At 40.7% G+C, this 15,242-nt stretch overlaps 1 protein-coding gene across 3 annotated transcripts in view; it reads left to right on the plus strand.

Annotated features, from left to right (window-relative positions):
* The first annotated feature begins 246 nt into the window (after positions 1–246).
* ZNF169 (zinc finger protein 169) overlaps positions 247–15,242 on the plus strand; it is a 64,884-nt gene continuing 49,888 nt past the window's right edge. For all 3 annotated transcript variants that reach the window (XM_026519161.4, XM_048218308.2, XM_026519160.4), the window contains exon 1: positions 247–304. The gene's annotated coding sequence lies outside the window, so the exon portion shown is untranslated. The remainder of the gene's footprint in view (positions 305–15,242) is intronic.

A 15,242-nucleotide genomic window follows, 5' to 3' on the forward strand; every position in this document is an offset into this window, starting at 1 on the left:
TAAAGCATGTTGCGATAAACATGGGGGTGCATATATTTTTCAAATTAGTCTTTTCATTTTCTTTGGGTAAATACACAGTAGTGGAATTACTAGATTGTATGATATTTCTATTTTTAATTTTTTGAGGGACTTACATACTGTTTTCCACAGTGGCTGCACCAGTCTGCATTCCCAACAACAGTGCGCACGGGTTCCTTTTTCTGCATGTCCTCACCAGCACATTGTTTTTTGTCTTTTTGATTTTAGCCATTCTGACCAGTGGGAGGTGCTAGCTCATTATGGTTCTGATCGCATGTCCCTGATGGTAAGTGATGTTGAGCATCTTTTCAGGTGTCTGTTGGCCGTCTGTGTATCTTCTCTGGAAAAGTGTCAGTTTAGGTCCTCCGCCCATTTTAAGATTGGATTGTGTGCGGGCTTTGTTTTTGGTTGTTGAGTTGTATGAATTCTTTATATATTTTGGATATGAACCCTTTTGGGATATATCATTTACAAATATCTTTCAGAAGTTTGCCTTTTTGATTTGTTGATGGTTTCCTTTTCTGCACAAAAGCGTTTTATTTTTATGTAGTCCCAATAGTGTATTTTGCTTTTGTTTCCCTTGCCTGAGGAGACATATCCATAAGTATGTTGCTAAGGCTGATGTTCAAGAGATTACTGTCTAGGTTTTCTTTTACTGGTTTTTTGGTTTCAGGTCTCATGTCTATGTCTTGAATCCATTTTGAGTTTATTTTTGTGTGTGGTGTGAGAAAGTGGTCCAGTTTCATTCTTTTGCATGCAGCTGTCCAGTTTTCCCAACACCATTTATTGAAGAGACTTTTTCCCATTTCATATTCTTACCTCTTTTGTCTAGATTAATTGACCATGTAAGTGTGCGTTTATTTCTGGGTTTTCTATTCTATGCCATTGATTTATGTGTCCATTTTTGTGCCGGTGCTGTACTGTTTTGATTACTATTAGCCTAATGGATTTTAATGTAAACAATATGAGAATTTATTGATATGTGTTCAGATTCCACATTGCGTTCCTTTAAGAAACTACCAGTTGTTGAATTTCAGCGTAGTATCACAGTAGAATACCCGTGATTATCCGTAAAAAGAGCTCCCACATTCCAACTACGCGTTGGTATGAGGCTAGGTTTTGATCAGATACTTCAGCAAAAACAAATGTTATCACCACAGACTGAAGAAGTAGGTATGAGAATGTACTTGTCTTCCATTAAGTCAGACGTTAAAGAGAGATTTGCAAATGTAAAACAGTGCCACTCTTTCACCATTTTTTTGTTTTGAAAAATAGTTATTTTTCATAAAATCTAACTTAACATGTAATGTGCTTATTATTATTTTAAAGTAAGTATTTTAAAATTTTCTCAGTCTTAATTTTTAATGTGTAGTGATAGACTTAACCCATTTAAACAGAAATTCTTTGGTGTCTTCAATAATTTTTAAGTGTCTAAAGGGGTCCTAAAACCAAAACATTTTGGAGCCACTACTCTGGAGACTACCATATACATATGTAACTTATCACTGTCTTACCTTTAAAATATAATATGTCACTTCATGGGCAATATAAGAACTTTATATAGGGTATTTCTAATTGTCACCTTCCCATACTCTGTGCCTTTGTTGTATACATGACTTCACTATAGACTAAAATCCCCGTGTTATGCTGCTATTTTCACTTACACAGTTTAGAAATCCATGGACTAGGTGTGCTGCTCAGAGCTGCCTTTAAGAAAACACTGTCCAGCTGTGAGAAGTGCAGTTATTTGAGAGCCTCTGGTTAAGGAACATCCAAGACCTGCCTCAGCTTTAGAACTGAGGTCATGGTTCCTCAGGCAGCCTGCAGCTAATGAATAAGCATGGTGGGCTGGCCAGGACTCGACCATTCCAGCATAGTGCATGCCTTCTCTGGTGGGTTTGCTGTGCTATGGAGCTCCCTAGTAGACTGGCTAAAAGTTCAAAAGATCTTCCTGCCAAATCCTGCTCCCTGTCCCATTCCTTTCTCAGATGTTCAGTTTACATTGTGGTCTGAAGGCTTCCCCTGCCAAATTCTGGCCCCTCTTCCTATCTTTCAAAGACGTCACCTCAATAAACCTCTTGCACTCCTAACTCTATTTGGTCATTTGCTTTCTGGAAGATCCAGCTGACACAATGGTATGTCTTTCAAAAAGATATTACTATATCTGGTGTTTTAGTTCTCCCTGTAGAATTGAGTTTTTCCCTGGTATCCTTTCTTTTTTACCCTAAAGGACTTTTCACATTTTGTACTAGAGACAAAATCTTTCAGCCTTTGTCTGATAGTATCTTTATTTTGCCTTCATCTTTGGACAGTATTTTCAGTGGATATGGAATTGTAAGCTGACATTCTTTGTCTTTCATCTCCTTAAAGATGTGCTTCCATTGTCTTCTGGCTTGTCTTCTGGCTGTCATTGCTTCTGATGAGATGTCAGTCTTTCTCTTCTCACTGTTCTGTACATGCATTATGTCTTTTTTTTTTTTTCTGGCTGCTTTCACAATTTTGTTATCTTTTGGTTTTAGCAGTTTGACTAGAATGTGACTAAATGTGGACTTCCCTGCATTTATCTGCTTGTGTTTCATAGATCATGTTGGATTTGTGGGTGGCTGTATTTCACTAATTTTGTTAAATCTTGGCTATCATATCTTTGAATATTTCATCTGTCCCATTCTTTTTCTTGTACTCCAATAACACATAGGTTAGACTGATATTGTGTCACATACTTCAGAGGGTCTATTCCATTTTTAAAAAACAGCTTTATTGAATAATAATTGATGTGTAATAAATGACACATATTTTAATTTTTAATTTAAGTTCAATTTAATTAACATATACTGTATTATTAGTTTCAGGGGTAGAATTTAGTCATTCATCAGTTGCATGTTACACCCAGTGCTCATTACTTCAAGTGTCCTCCTTAATGCCCATCACTCAGTTGCCCTATCCCCCCACCCACCACCGTCAGTTTGTTTCCTGGAGTTAAGAATCTCTTACAGTTTGCCTCACTCTCTGTTTTTGTCTTATTTTATTTTTCCTTCCCTTCCCGTATGTTCATCTGTTTTGTTTCTTAAATTCCACATATGAGTGAAATCATATGGTATTTGTCTTTTTCTGACTGACTTATTTCACTTAGCACAAATGCCACATATTTAAAACATAAATTTAAAATTTGATAAAGTATACATTAAAATTTGATATAAAATTTAGAATTTAGTAAGTTTTGACATATGTATGCATACATAAAACCATGACTCCATCATCTCCAAATGCTTCCTCATGCCCCTTCAATTTTAGCCCTTCCAGTAGGTGTGTGGTGGTGTTTCTTGTGGTTTTCATTTGTATTTCCCTCATGACTAATGATGTCGAGCTTCCAGTCCATGTGCTTATTTGCTATCTGTACATCTTCTTTGGTAGAATTTCTGTTCAAACTTTTGCCCATTTTAAGAAATGAGTCTTGTGAGTCCTTGTTAATTGAGTTTTGAGTGTTCTTTCTAAGTGTGAATATGAGTTCTTTTTCAGATAATGGTTTGCAAATACATTTTTTTTTCAGCCAGTGGTTTCTTTTCCATTCTTCTTCATGAGGTCTTTTAAGATCAGAAGTTTTTTAATTTTGATGAAGACCAATTTATTATTTGGTTTTCTTATGGGTCATGCTTTTGATGTTGTATCTAGGACATCTTCGCCTAAGCTAAGGTCGTCCGGATTTTCTCTTGTGCTTTATAAGGTTTTGTTGTTGTTCTTGTTCCTTAAACTTTTTGTTTTAAGATAATCGTAGATTCACACATAGCTTAAGAAATAATAGAGGGATCACATACACTCTTCACCCATTTTCCCCAGGGGGAACATCTTACATAACTGCACTACAATGTCACATCCAAGAAACTGACATCAGGACAACCCATCAGCCGTGTTTAGATTTCACGTTTTCCAGGCCCTCATTTGTGTGTGTGTGTCTGTGCGTGTGTGTAGTTTTATGTGATTTTATCACATGTCTAGATTCATGTGACTAGCAGCACAGCCAGCATACAGAAGAGTGTCATCGTGAGGATCACTGTCCTTTTATAGCCACGGCTGCCTTTCTTCCTCCGTCCTCCTCATCCCTGATAACCTTTAATATGATCTCCGTTTCTATAATTTTAGCATTTCCAGAATGTTATATAAGTGAAATTATGTTTAAAAATATTTTAAAAAACATAAATAAATAAATGAAGTAAAATATTTAATTATTTCAGAGAGAGAGTGCATGAGCAGGGGAAGGGGTGGGGGGGGGCAGAGTGTGGAGCCCATCACAGGGCTCAATCTCGGAAGCCTGAGATCATGACCTGAGCCAAAATCAAGAGTTGGATGTTCAACTGACTGAGCCACCCTGGTGCCCCTAAGTGAAATTATTTGTATGTTACCATTTGAGGTTGGGTTTTTTCACTTAGCATAATTCCCTTGGATCCGTCCAAGCTGCTGTGCTCCTATTGAGGGCTGAGTAACATTCACTCGCTCCTAGTTTTGGGCCATTAGGAATAAAGCTGCTGTGAATATTTATGCACATGTTTTTGGGTGAGTATAAGTTTTTGTTTCTCTGTGATAAACAGAGACTTTCTGAAAAAAATTTTTTGAAAAAAAAATTTCTGGGCCATATGGCAAGGACATACTTAGTTTTATAAGAAACTGCCATATTCTTTTCCGGAGTAATTGTATCATTTTACATTCCCAGTAGAAATGTATGAGCAATACAGTTTTTTCACATCCTCACCAGCATTTGGTGTTAACACTACTTTTATTTTGCTTGTTTTGATAAGTGTATAGTGATACCTCATTGTGGTTTTGCTTTGTATTTCCCAAATGGCTAACGACACTGACCATCTTTTCATGTGCTTATTTGTCATCTGTGTATCTTCTTCAGTGAAATTGTTTTTACATTTTTTTGACCTTTTTAGAAGTTGGGTTGTTTGATTTTTTTGCTTTTGAATTTTGAGATATTCTAGATACAAGTCTTCTGTTGATTTTGTAGTTTGAAATTATTTTCTCCCAGCTTGTAGCTTGCCTTTTTATTCTCTTTGACAGAGTGAAAGTTTAAATTTTTGATTGTGTTCAATTTACAAATGTTCCTTTTTATGAATCATGCTTTTCGTGTCAAGGCTAAGAATTCTAGGCCTAATCCTGCTTGTCTTAGGTCTCAAAGAGTTTTCTCCTTTTTTTTTTTTTTTTTTTTGGCTCTCAGATGTAGAATTTAGTGACTCATCACCTGCATACAACACACAGTGCTCATCACCAGTGCCCTTCTCAATACCCATCACTCACCTAGCCCATCCCCCACCCACCTTCCTCCATCAACCCCTAGTTTGTTCTTCACAGTCAAGAGTGTCTTATGGTTTGCCTCCCCACCAACCTCTCTCTCCCTCTCCCCCACTTTTGGTAAAAGTTTTATGCATTACATTTAAGTCTGTGATCCGTTTTGAGTTAGTTTTTACAGAAGGTGTGAGGGTTAATTGAGATTCATTCCCTCCCTCCCCAGGAATATCCAATTGTTCCAGCACTGTTTGCCAAAAAAACAAATATTTTGTCATATTTATCTGTCAGAATTTTATGTTCTTGATATTATAAATATTATTGCAATAAAAATTTAATTCCTGATCATTCTTTATAAAAATGTTCATTATAAAAACACATTTAAAAAAATCTTCTTTTTTGCAAGTTGCTAAACTTACTTATTAGTTTCCTTGAAACTAATCATTGGATTGTGTACATAGATGGTCATGCCATTTGTGAGCAAAGACATTTTTACTTTTTCCTTTCTATTTTGGATGCCTTTTATTTATTGTTTTGCACTTATTCCACTGTCCTCCAGTTCAGTATCCTTGTCTTGTTTCTGCTTTTAGGAGAGAAAGCTTTCATTCAGGATGATATCAACTATAGGTTTCACAGGTTGAGAAAGTTTCCTTCTGTTCATAGTTTGCTGACAGCTTTTACAGATTATGAATGGATTGAATTTTGTCAATTACCTTTCCTGTGTCTGTTTAAATTACCTTTTTTCTTCTCTTTCAGCTTATTAATATGGGGTTTTACATTGACTTTCAAATGTTAAGTGAACTGCATTTCTGGGATAAACCCACTTGTTTTTGATGTATTATTATTCATTAAAAAAATCTTAACACTATTTTTTCTTCTTCACTTTTTGTGTTTCAATCTGAGTACTTTCTGTTGACTTATCTTGAGTTTATCTATTCTTTCCTCTGCTGTGTCATGCTGGTAAGTCCATTGAAAGATTTTTTTCTTCTCTGATTTATCTTTTATTTCTAGCATTTTTTTTTTTTTTTGGCTCTTTTTGAAAAAAAAAAAAAAAGTTTTCAACTGTATGCCAAAATATCCCCACTGTTCATGTTCTCCTCTCTTTCCACGAGATTCCTTAAAATAGTCATCATAGTTATTTTGTTTCTGTTTGCTTGTTCCACTATCAGGGAAAATTCTGGGTCAAGAGTCTTTCCTGTGTTGAAGCTGACAGCTGTAGAGGCCACTGCCTTCTATTTCTTGTAAGATTCTGAGTGTCTTAGAGTCCCTTCGGTCTTCCCACTGTCCCCCAGACTTCAGCAAACGCTGCCTGCTCCCTTGACCAATTCTCTTGGCTCCCTGACTTGTCCCCATTCTGTGGACCACCACTGCCCCATACCCAGTGTAATGGCCAGAGTTCCTGTGGAGTTCTTCTGTTTGCCTTTTTTGTCCCCATTTTTTTCCAGCAGTTTGTGACTGTCCGTGCCTCAGAGGGAGTCTCTTTCAGCTCTGTTGCTCTGCCTGCAGTCTTTCTGGAGAGCACTCAGTGAAAGCCTGTTGAAAACAGCTGTGTGGTGGCTGTAGGTTCCCTATATATCTGGGGCTCCTGAAGATTCTAAATTGTCAAACCAGCCCGTTTGGCCTTCAGAAAGTCTTCCTACCCATAGCTACGGCACCCTCCTCCTCTTCATGAGGCCCTTGCAATGGTAAAATAATGGGGCTGCCTTTTCTTTCACGAGGACTCCATCACTTTCTGTATTTTAACTTAATAGGTTTCTTGGTGACCTCAGCTTTCCGATGGTCTAAACCATCATTTTGTTGTGGTGGTTGTTGTTGTTTCAAATTTTTGTTTAAATTTTAGTGAGTTAACGTATAGCATAATATTGGTTTCAGGAGTAGAATTTAGTGATTCATCACTCACATACAACACCCGGTGCTCATCATAAGTGCCCTCCTTAATACCCACCAGCCATTTAGCCACCCCCCCACCTCCCTCCATCAACCCTCAGTTTGCTCTCTATAGTTAAGAGTCTCTTATGGTTTGCTTTCCTCTCTCTTTTTCTTTCCTTCCCATCATTTTTTTTAAACCTGCGGTTTTGTAGGGTATCTGGCTTTTGTTGTTGTTATTGATCTTAAGGGTAAGAGAGATAGCTCCCCATGACTATGTCCTAAGCAGGAATGGGAACTCTTGGTGTCTCCTGAGTCCCAGTCCCAGTTGATGCTGAGGTCCAGGGACATTGCCACCCCCATCATCCCGCCATCCTTCCTTTTTGCTTAAGCTGAGGAGGGTCTGGTTGAGCTCACTGCAACCCCACGAGCCCTGACTAATAGCAGTGGGAAAGGCACTGTGGGATGCTGTGTGGGAGTGGCAGTGCCCTCCTACCAGAAGTGCCTCTGCTTCTCTTTTTGCAAAGCAGGGAATTTAAATTCCGCTCACAAATCTCTCAGGAGACTTTTCTGGAATAATGGATCTGAATGAGCTCTGTAACGTGCACGGTGCACGTGGATATATTGCTGCTAATGATCAAGTGCTTTTTTCCGACCGCTTCAACATCTGAGGAGCCCCAGTCTTCTCTCCATTGGTCCTTCCACGCTTCGGTTCAGGGCCATCACTTGAAGTTTAGTGTCTGATAGATGCCCTGGATGAGCACTTCAGGCACCTGTGCTATTCTTACTACAGATTCCTGCTACCAACTCCTAGCAGCTGTGTGGTGTTAGAGAAATAGTGTAACATCCAAAAGTCCCAGTTTCTTTATTTGTAAGCTGGAGATAAAAATAGCATATAATCCCAGAGTAATTGTAAGAATTAAGTACCATGTTTGTGATGTGTGTTCGTCACACCGGAGTGACCCACCCAAGGCCATGTGGTTCGTGTGCATCAGGACTAGGCTGGAACCCGCGTCTGGGGTGCCGATGGCACTGTTTGGAATCACTGAGTTCTGTGGTCTCGGAATAGCTTCCCTGGGCTCTCTGCCTCACCTTTGCCTCATATCCCACAAGACCATGCTTTTAAGGTCTCTCCCCTGCACCCAAACCTTTGCTTGTTCTTCAGCGCCAGGAGCTCTCTCTACATTAATTATATTAGCATTCAAGGCTCCTGACAGTCCTGCACAAAACTTACGTCAAGCACACCTAATTGTTATGTTTAGCCCATGCATGCTCTGGCTGTGCCTTCAACAGTGGGCAAGCTAAGGACAGGCAAAGACAGAGAGGGCTGTTGAAGGTTGTGTGGGAGAGAGCATTTCTAGGAGGAAAATAACAGGAGCAGAGGCCAGGGGGCAGGTAAGCAAGGTTGCATGTGTGGGAAGCAGGGAGCAGGCTGCTGGGTGCATGAAAAATGCGTATTGTGGAAGGCCAGGCTGAAGTATCAGCCGCAGCTGGACTGTTTGGACCACAAGTTCAGGTTAGGCTACATGGCTCTTATTCAGTAGGTGAAGAGGAATCCACCAAAGCGGTTTGAAAGGAAAAGACATGGGCATCTGCATTTGCGGCTGGGAGTCTTCCTCCTCGTTTTGCTCCAGCCATCTCGAGGTCACTCAGTCGGAGTAGATTCTAGGTGTTCCCCTCCCTCTTCGTTCCCCTCGTGGGCCCTGTGAGACCCAGCCTCACCTACCGTCAGAAAGGTAATGTTTGCACACTCACACTGCTGAGACTGATGACCCAAGAAGGGCACACACTATGACCACAAGGTCTCTGCTTCTCCTGCTTGTCCACATAGATCTCTCTATGCCTTAGTTTCCTCACCTGTGAATTGGGGTTAACAGCACCTACTTTGGAGGGGCCCTGTGTGGATTAAACGAGATGATGTAAAGAAAGTGCATAACACAGGGTCTGGCATGAAACCAGCCTCCAGGAAAGCCTTCTGCTCTGTCCTCCCTTGGCCAGTCTTCCCTCTAGCATGTCCCACTCACAGACAGTGTGGTCTGAGGACACAAACCAGCTATTCTCCCCTTGTTCAGGATGTAGGCATTGCCTGAGAGGTAAGCTGCTCCATTTCTGCCCTCGGGAGATCACAGGTGACCTATGAGCAGAACCGAAGTGAGATGACAGCAGTCCAGGTTTCTAGCTCAATCAGGAGCATGTGGAAGGATAGTTTCCTCCTTCCTCTATGGCCTTGGTGGGTTTGCTAGGATAGCAGTGTGACGCAGAGGAAGACACAGTCTGCATCTACTGACATCTTGTGACAGCTCTGCGAGTCACTGCTGGGAAACTTGGGCAGATTTCTCCACTTCTCCGATCATATTTCTTCACTGAAGTTGGGCTGATGTGAGGGGTCAGTGAGGGAATACAGGAAAAGTGCCGCGTATTGGCTGGCCCTGCCAGTCCCAGTGGGGATGGCCTTTTCCCACATGGATTCCCCATGGAGACCTGACTGAGGGGAGGAGTAAGGATGGTCAGAGGCTCCTTGTTGATCAGGGGCCTTGCTGTGATCTGGACCTCTGTGATGGGGAAGGAGTGCTGTGACACCACGTGCCATGTGGCTGTTCATCTTGGGACACAGGCAGGGGCACCAGCTCCTTGGCTCTGTTCGGGGGTCTAGCACAGCGCTGTCCAGTAGAAATATAATGTGAATCACATATGTAAGTTCAAGTTCTCTAACAGTCACATTAAAAAGAGTAAAAAGGAAAAAGGTGGAAATTTAAATGTATTTTATGTAAACCAGTATATCTAAAATATTGTTTCAATATGTAACCGATGTAAAAATATTATTATTGAGGTACTTTATGTTCTTTTCTCATATTCAGTATTCAAAATCCCATGACTACTTTACATGTGAAACAATCTTAATTAGGACTAGCCACATTTCAAGTGCTCAATAACCATCATGTGGCTAGTGGCTACCATATTGGACAGATCCAGCATCTAAGACCTGGCCTCCAGGAACAGAGCCATGCTGCCATCTGGTGGTTACACCATCAAATAGCAGCCCAAGCACCCGCCCTGGGCCAGGTCCTGCAAGGCACCAAAGAAAAGTTACTGTTTCCCACCCTGGGGTGCCCTCAACCTAGTGTGACAGAAAAGGTGGCAGAAAGAACCAAAATTCAGAGGCTACCCTGGGATTTTGAAAAACTGAGGATGATACTCAGCCAGAGAGGAGTGAAGGCCCTAGAAACAAGGAGTCATTTCACAGATGTGAGGTTAAGGGGAATGACCTGCTTGGGGTCATGTGATAAATAAGCAGCTGCCCTGAGGGGAGGAAACCCTTGACCAGGACACCAGCACCTCTCACCTGGACCATGGAAATTGCTAAAAAAAATTTCTGTTTGTTTGTTTGTTTCTTTCTTTCTTTCCTTCTTTCTGTATTTCCTTCCTCCCTCCCTCCCTTCCTTCTTTCCTTCCTTTTTTTAAGATTTTATGTATTTGTTTGAGAAGGGAGTGGGGTGGAGGAGGACCAGAGGGAGAGGGACAAGCAGACTCCGCACTGAGCGCAGAGCTGATGTGGGTCTCAATCCCACCACCCTGAGATCATGACCTGAGCTGAAATCAAGAGTCGGATGCTTAGCCAACTAAGCCACCCAGGTGCCCCAATACTGTTTCTTTTAAAAATAAGTAAGAATACATTCAATGATTCAAAACCCAAAAAGTACAAAAGCAAAGAGTCTCCCTCCATCCCCAGCACTAACTACCCGTTTCCCTCTAGTGAGGCATCACAAACAACGCCGCGATTACCCTGTGCACAAATTATTCCACACGTGCAAGGGTATCTATAGAATGTTTCTTGAAATGGAATTACTGGGCCCAAGGATGTGTGTATCTGTAATTTTGAGAGCTAAGGAATAGCTTTTATTTTTATTTTTTTAAAGATTTTATTTATTTATTTGATGGAGAGAGAGAGAGAGGGAACACAGGCAGGGAGAGTGTGAGAGGAAGGAGCAGGCTCCCAGCGGAGGAGCCTGATGTGAGGCTCGATCCCAGGACCCCGGGATCATGACCTGAGCCGAAGGCAGACGCTTAACAGCTGAGCCACCCAGGCGCCCCAAGGAATAGCTTTTATTTTTTATTTATTTATTTTTTTAAAAGATTTTATTTATTTATTTAACAGAGACAGCCAGCGAGAGAGGGAACACAAGCAGGGGGAGTGGGAGAGGAAGAAGCAGGCTCATAGAGGAGGAGCCTGATGTGGGGCTCGATCCCATAACGCCGGGATCACGCCCTGAGCCGAAGGCAGACGCTTAACCGCTGTGCCACCCAGGCGCCCCAAGGAATAGCTTTTAAAAAACAGCAAAATACCAATGACATTTTTCAAAGAACTGGAACAAACAGCCCTTAAATTTGTGTGGAACCAGAAAAAGCCACGAATCGCCAAGGAAGTGTTGAAAAGGAAAAACAAAGCTGGGGGCATCACAATGCCGGATTTCGAGCAGTACTACAAAGCTGTGATCACAAAGACAGCATGGTACTGGCACAAAAACAGACACATAGACCAATGGAACAGAACAGAGAATCCAGAAATGGACCCTTGGCTCTTTGGGCAACTAATCTTTGATAAAGCAGGAAAAAACATCCGGTGGGAAAAAGACAGTCTCTTCAATAAATGGTGCTGGGAAAATTGGACAGCTACATGCAAAAGAATGAAACTTGACCACTCTCTCACACCATACACAAAGATAAACTCCAAATGGATGAAAGACCTCGATGTGAGACAGGAATCCGTCAAAATCCTAGAGGAGAACATAGGCAGCAACCTCTACGACATCGGCCAAAGCAACCATTTTCATGACACATCTCCAAAGGCAAGAGAAACAAAAGATAAAATGAACTTGTGGGACTTCATCAAGTTAAAAAGCTTCTGCACAGCCAAGGAAACAGTCAAAAAAACTAAGAGGCAGCCCACGGAATGAGAGAAGATATTTGCAAATGACACTACAGATAAAAGACTGGTATCCAAGATCTACAAAGAACTTCTCGAACTCAATACACAAGAAACAAACAAATCATAAAATGGGCAGAAGAAATGAACAGACACTTTTCCAGTGAAGACATACAAATGGCTAACAGACACATGAAAAAATGTTCAAAATCATTAGCCATCAGGGAAATTCAAATCAAAACCACACTAAGATACCACCTTATGCCAGTTAGAATGGCAAAAATTGACAAGGCAAGAGACAACAATTGTTGGAGAGGATGTGGAGAAAGGGGAACCCTCCTACATTGTTGGTGGGAATGCAAGTTGGTACAGCCACTCTGGAAAACAGTGTGGAGGTCCCTTAAAATGTTAAAAATTGAGCTACCCTATGATCCAGCCATTGCACTACTGGGTATTTACCCCAAAGATACAGACGTAGTGAAGAGAAGGGCCATATGCACCCCAATGTTCATAGCAGCATTGTCCACAATAGCTAAATCGTGGAAGGAGCTGAGATGCCCTTCAACAGATGACTGGATTAAGAAGCTGTGGTCCATATATACAATGGAATATTACTCAGCTATCAAAAAGAATGATTTCTCAACAGTTGCTGCAACATGGACAGCACTGGAGGAGATAATGCTAAGTGAAATAAGCAGAGAAAGACAATTATCATATGGTTTCTCTCATCTATGGAACATAAGAACTAGGAAGATCGGTAGGGGAAGAAAGGGATAAAGAAAGGGGGGTAATCAGAAGGGGGAATGAAACATGAGAGACTATGGACTCTGAGAAACAAACTGAGGGCTTCAGAGGGGAGCAGGGTGGGGGAATGGGATAAGCTGGTGGTGGGTATTAAGGAGGGCACATATTGTATGGTGCACTGGGTGTTACACGCAACTAATGAATCATCGAACTTTACATCAGAAACCAGGGATGTACTGTATGATGACTAACATAATATAATAAAAAATATTATCATATAAAATAAATAAACAGTAGGCATCCTAATAGATGCAAGGTGGTATTTCATTGTCGTTTTGATTAACTTTTCCCTAATGATTAGTGATTTTGAGCATCTTTTCATGTGCTTGTTGGCCATTTGTATGCTTTCTTTGAGAAGAGTCTATTCAAGTCCTTCCCCCAGTTTTGAGTTGAGATTTGTTGTTGTTTCTGAGTTTTAGGGGTATATGTTGTGAATATTAATCTCCAATCGGATATATGACTTGCAAATATTTCCTCCCATTCCATGGGTAGCATTTTTACTGTGTAGATAGTGTTTCTTGAAGCACACGATTGTAAAATTTTCATGAAGCCCCGTTTGCCTACTTTCTCTTTTGTTGCCTATGCCAAGAAATCATTGCTAAACATGATGTTTTTGTCCTATGTTTTCTTCCAAGAGTTTTATTGTTTAGATTCTTAGGTCCTTGTTGAGTTATTTCGTTGATCTGTTTTGATTTCCTCTTGTATATCGTGGTAGGTAAGGATTCGTACTTTTGCATATGGATATCCAGTTTTCCCAGCACCATCTGTTGAAAAGACTGTCCTTTCCCCATTCCCTGGTCTTGGCACCCATGTCAAAAATCACTGGATAGGGGCTGCCTGGGTAGCGCAGCGGTTAAGCGTCTGCCTTCAGCTCAGGGCGTGATCCCAGCGTTCTGGGATCGAGCCCCACATCAGGCTCCTCCACTAAGAGCCTGCGTCTTCCTCTCCCACTCCCCCTGCTTGTGTTCCTTCTCTCTCGCTGGCTGTCTCTCTCTGTCAAATAAATAAATAAAATCTTTAAAAAAAAAAATCATTGGATAATATATGTAAGAGTTTATTTCAGGCTTTTATTTCATTTTCCTTTATTATTTTATTCCCGTATAGTTAACATACAGTGTTATATTAGTTTCAGGTGTACAATATAGTGATTCAACACCTCCATACAATACTCAGTGCCTATCACAGAAAATACATTCCTTAATCTCCATCCCCTCTTTCCCCCATCCCCCTGCCCACCTCCCCTCTCCTCACCCTCAGGGTGTTCTCTACAGTTAAGAGTCTGTTCCTTGCTTGTTTTGTTTATTAAATTCCACATGAGTGAAATCATATGGTGTTTGTCTTTCTCTGACTTATTTCACTTAGCATTATACTCTCTAGCTGAATCCAGGACATTGCAAATGGCAAGATTTCATTCTTTTTATGGACGAGTAATATTCCATTATATTCTTTATTCGTTCATCTATTCATGGGCACTTGGGCTGCTTCCATAATTTGACTATTGTAAATAATGCTGCTATAAACATAGTGCATGTATCCCCCCCTTTTTAAAGATTTTATTATTTATTAGAGAAAGAGAGAGAGCGCACAAGCAGGGGGAGTGGAAGAGGGAGAAGCAGGCTCCCCGCTTAAGCAGGGAGCCCAATGCGGGGCTCGATCCCAGGATCCTGGGATCATGACCTGAGCCGAAGGCAGGTGCTTAACCGACTGAGCCACCCAGGTGCCCCATACACTGTGTGTCTGAAAACCTAAACTAATAATTCCCTTAAGTGTATTAGTCTCCTAATTTATGTAAAAAACAAGATTTAGAGTTACAAACCAAAGTTATAGTAAAACCGCTCTACATTAGTAATTGTTTTCCTTTAAATGTGTTAATCTCAAATCATGAAGAAAACAAAATGGATAGTTACAAATTATTGTTACGATAACATTAGCTTATATAATTGTGCACGTATTTACCTTTATGGCGATCTTTATTGCTCCATATGTCTTTAAGTGAGTCTAGTATCATTTTGTTCACCTTTTAGGACTCCCTTGAGTATTTCTTGTAGGGCAGGTCTAATGTCATAAGCTCCCTCAATTTTTTGTTTATCTGGGAATGTCTTGGTTTCTCCCTCAGTTTTGGTGGATACAGGATTCTTGGTTAACAGTTTTTTTTTTCTTTTAGCACTTCAAATGTATTGACCCACTATCTTCTGGCCTGTAAGACTTCTGATGAGAAATCTGGATATGTTCTTATTGAGTATCCCTTGTATGTAATGATTCACTTTCCTTTTGGTGTTTTCAAGATTCATTCTTTGTCTTTGGGGCGCCTGGATGACGCAGTCAGTTAAGCGTCTGACTCTTGGTTTCA

The sequence above is a fragment of the Ursus arctos genome, unplaced genomic scaffold (assembly GCF_023065955.2).
Source record: "Ursus arctos isolate Adak ecotype North America unplaced genomic scaffold, UrsArc2.0 scaffold_33, whole genome shotgun sequence".
NCBI lineage: Eukaryota > Metazoa > Chordata > Mammalia > Carnivora > Ursidae > Ursus > Ursus arctos.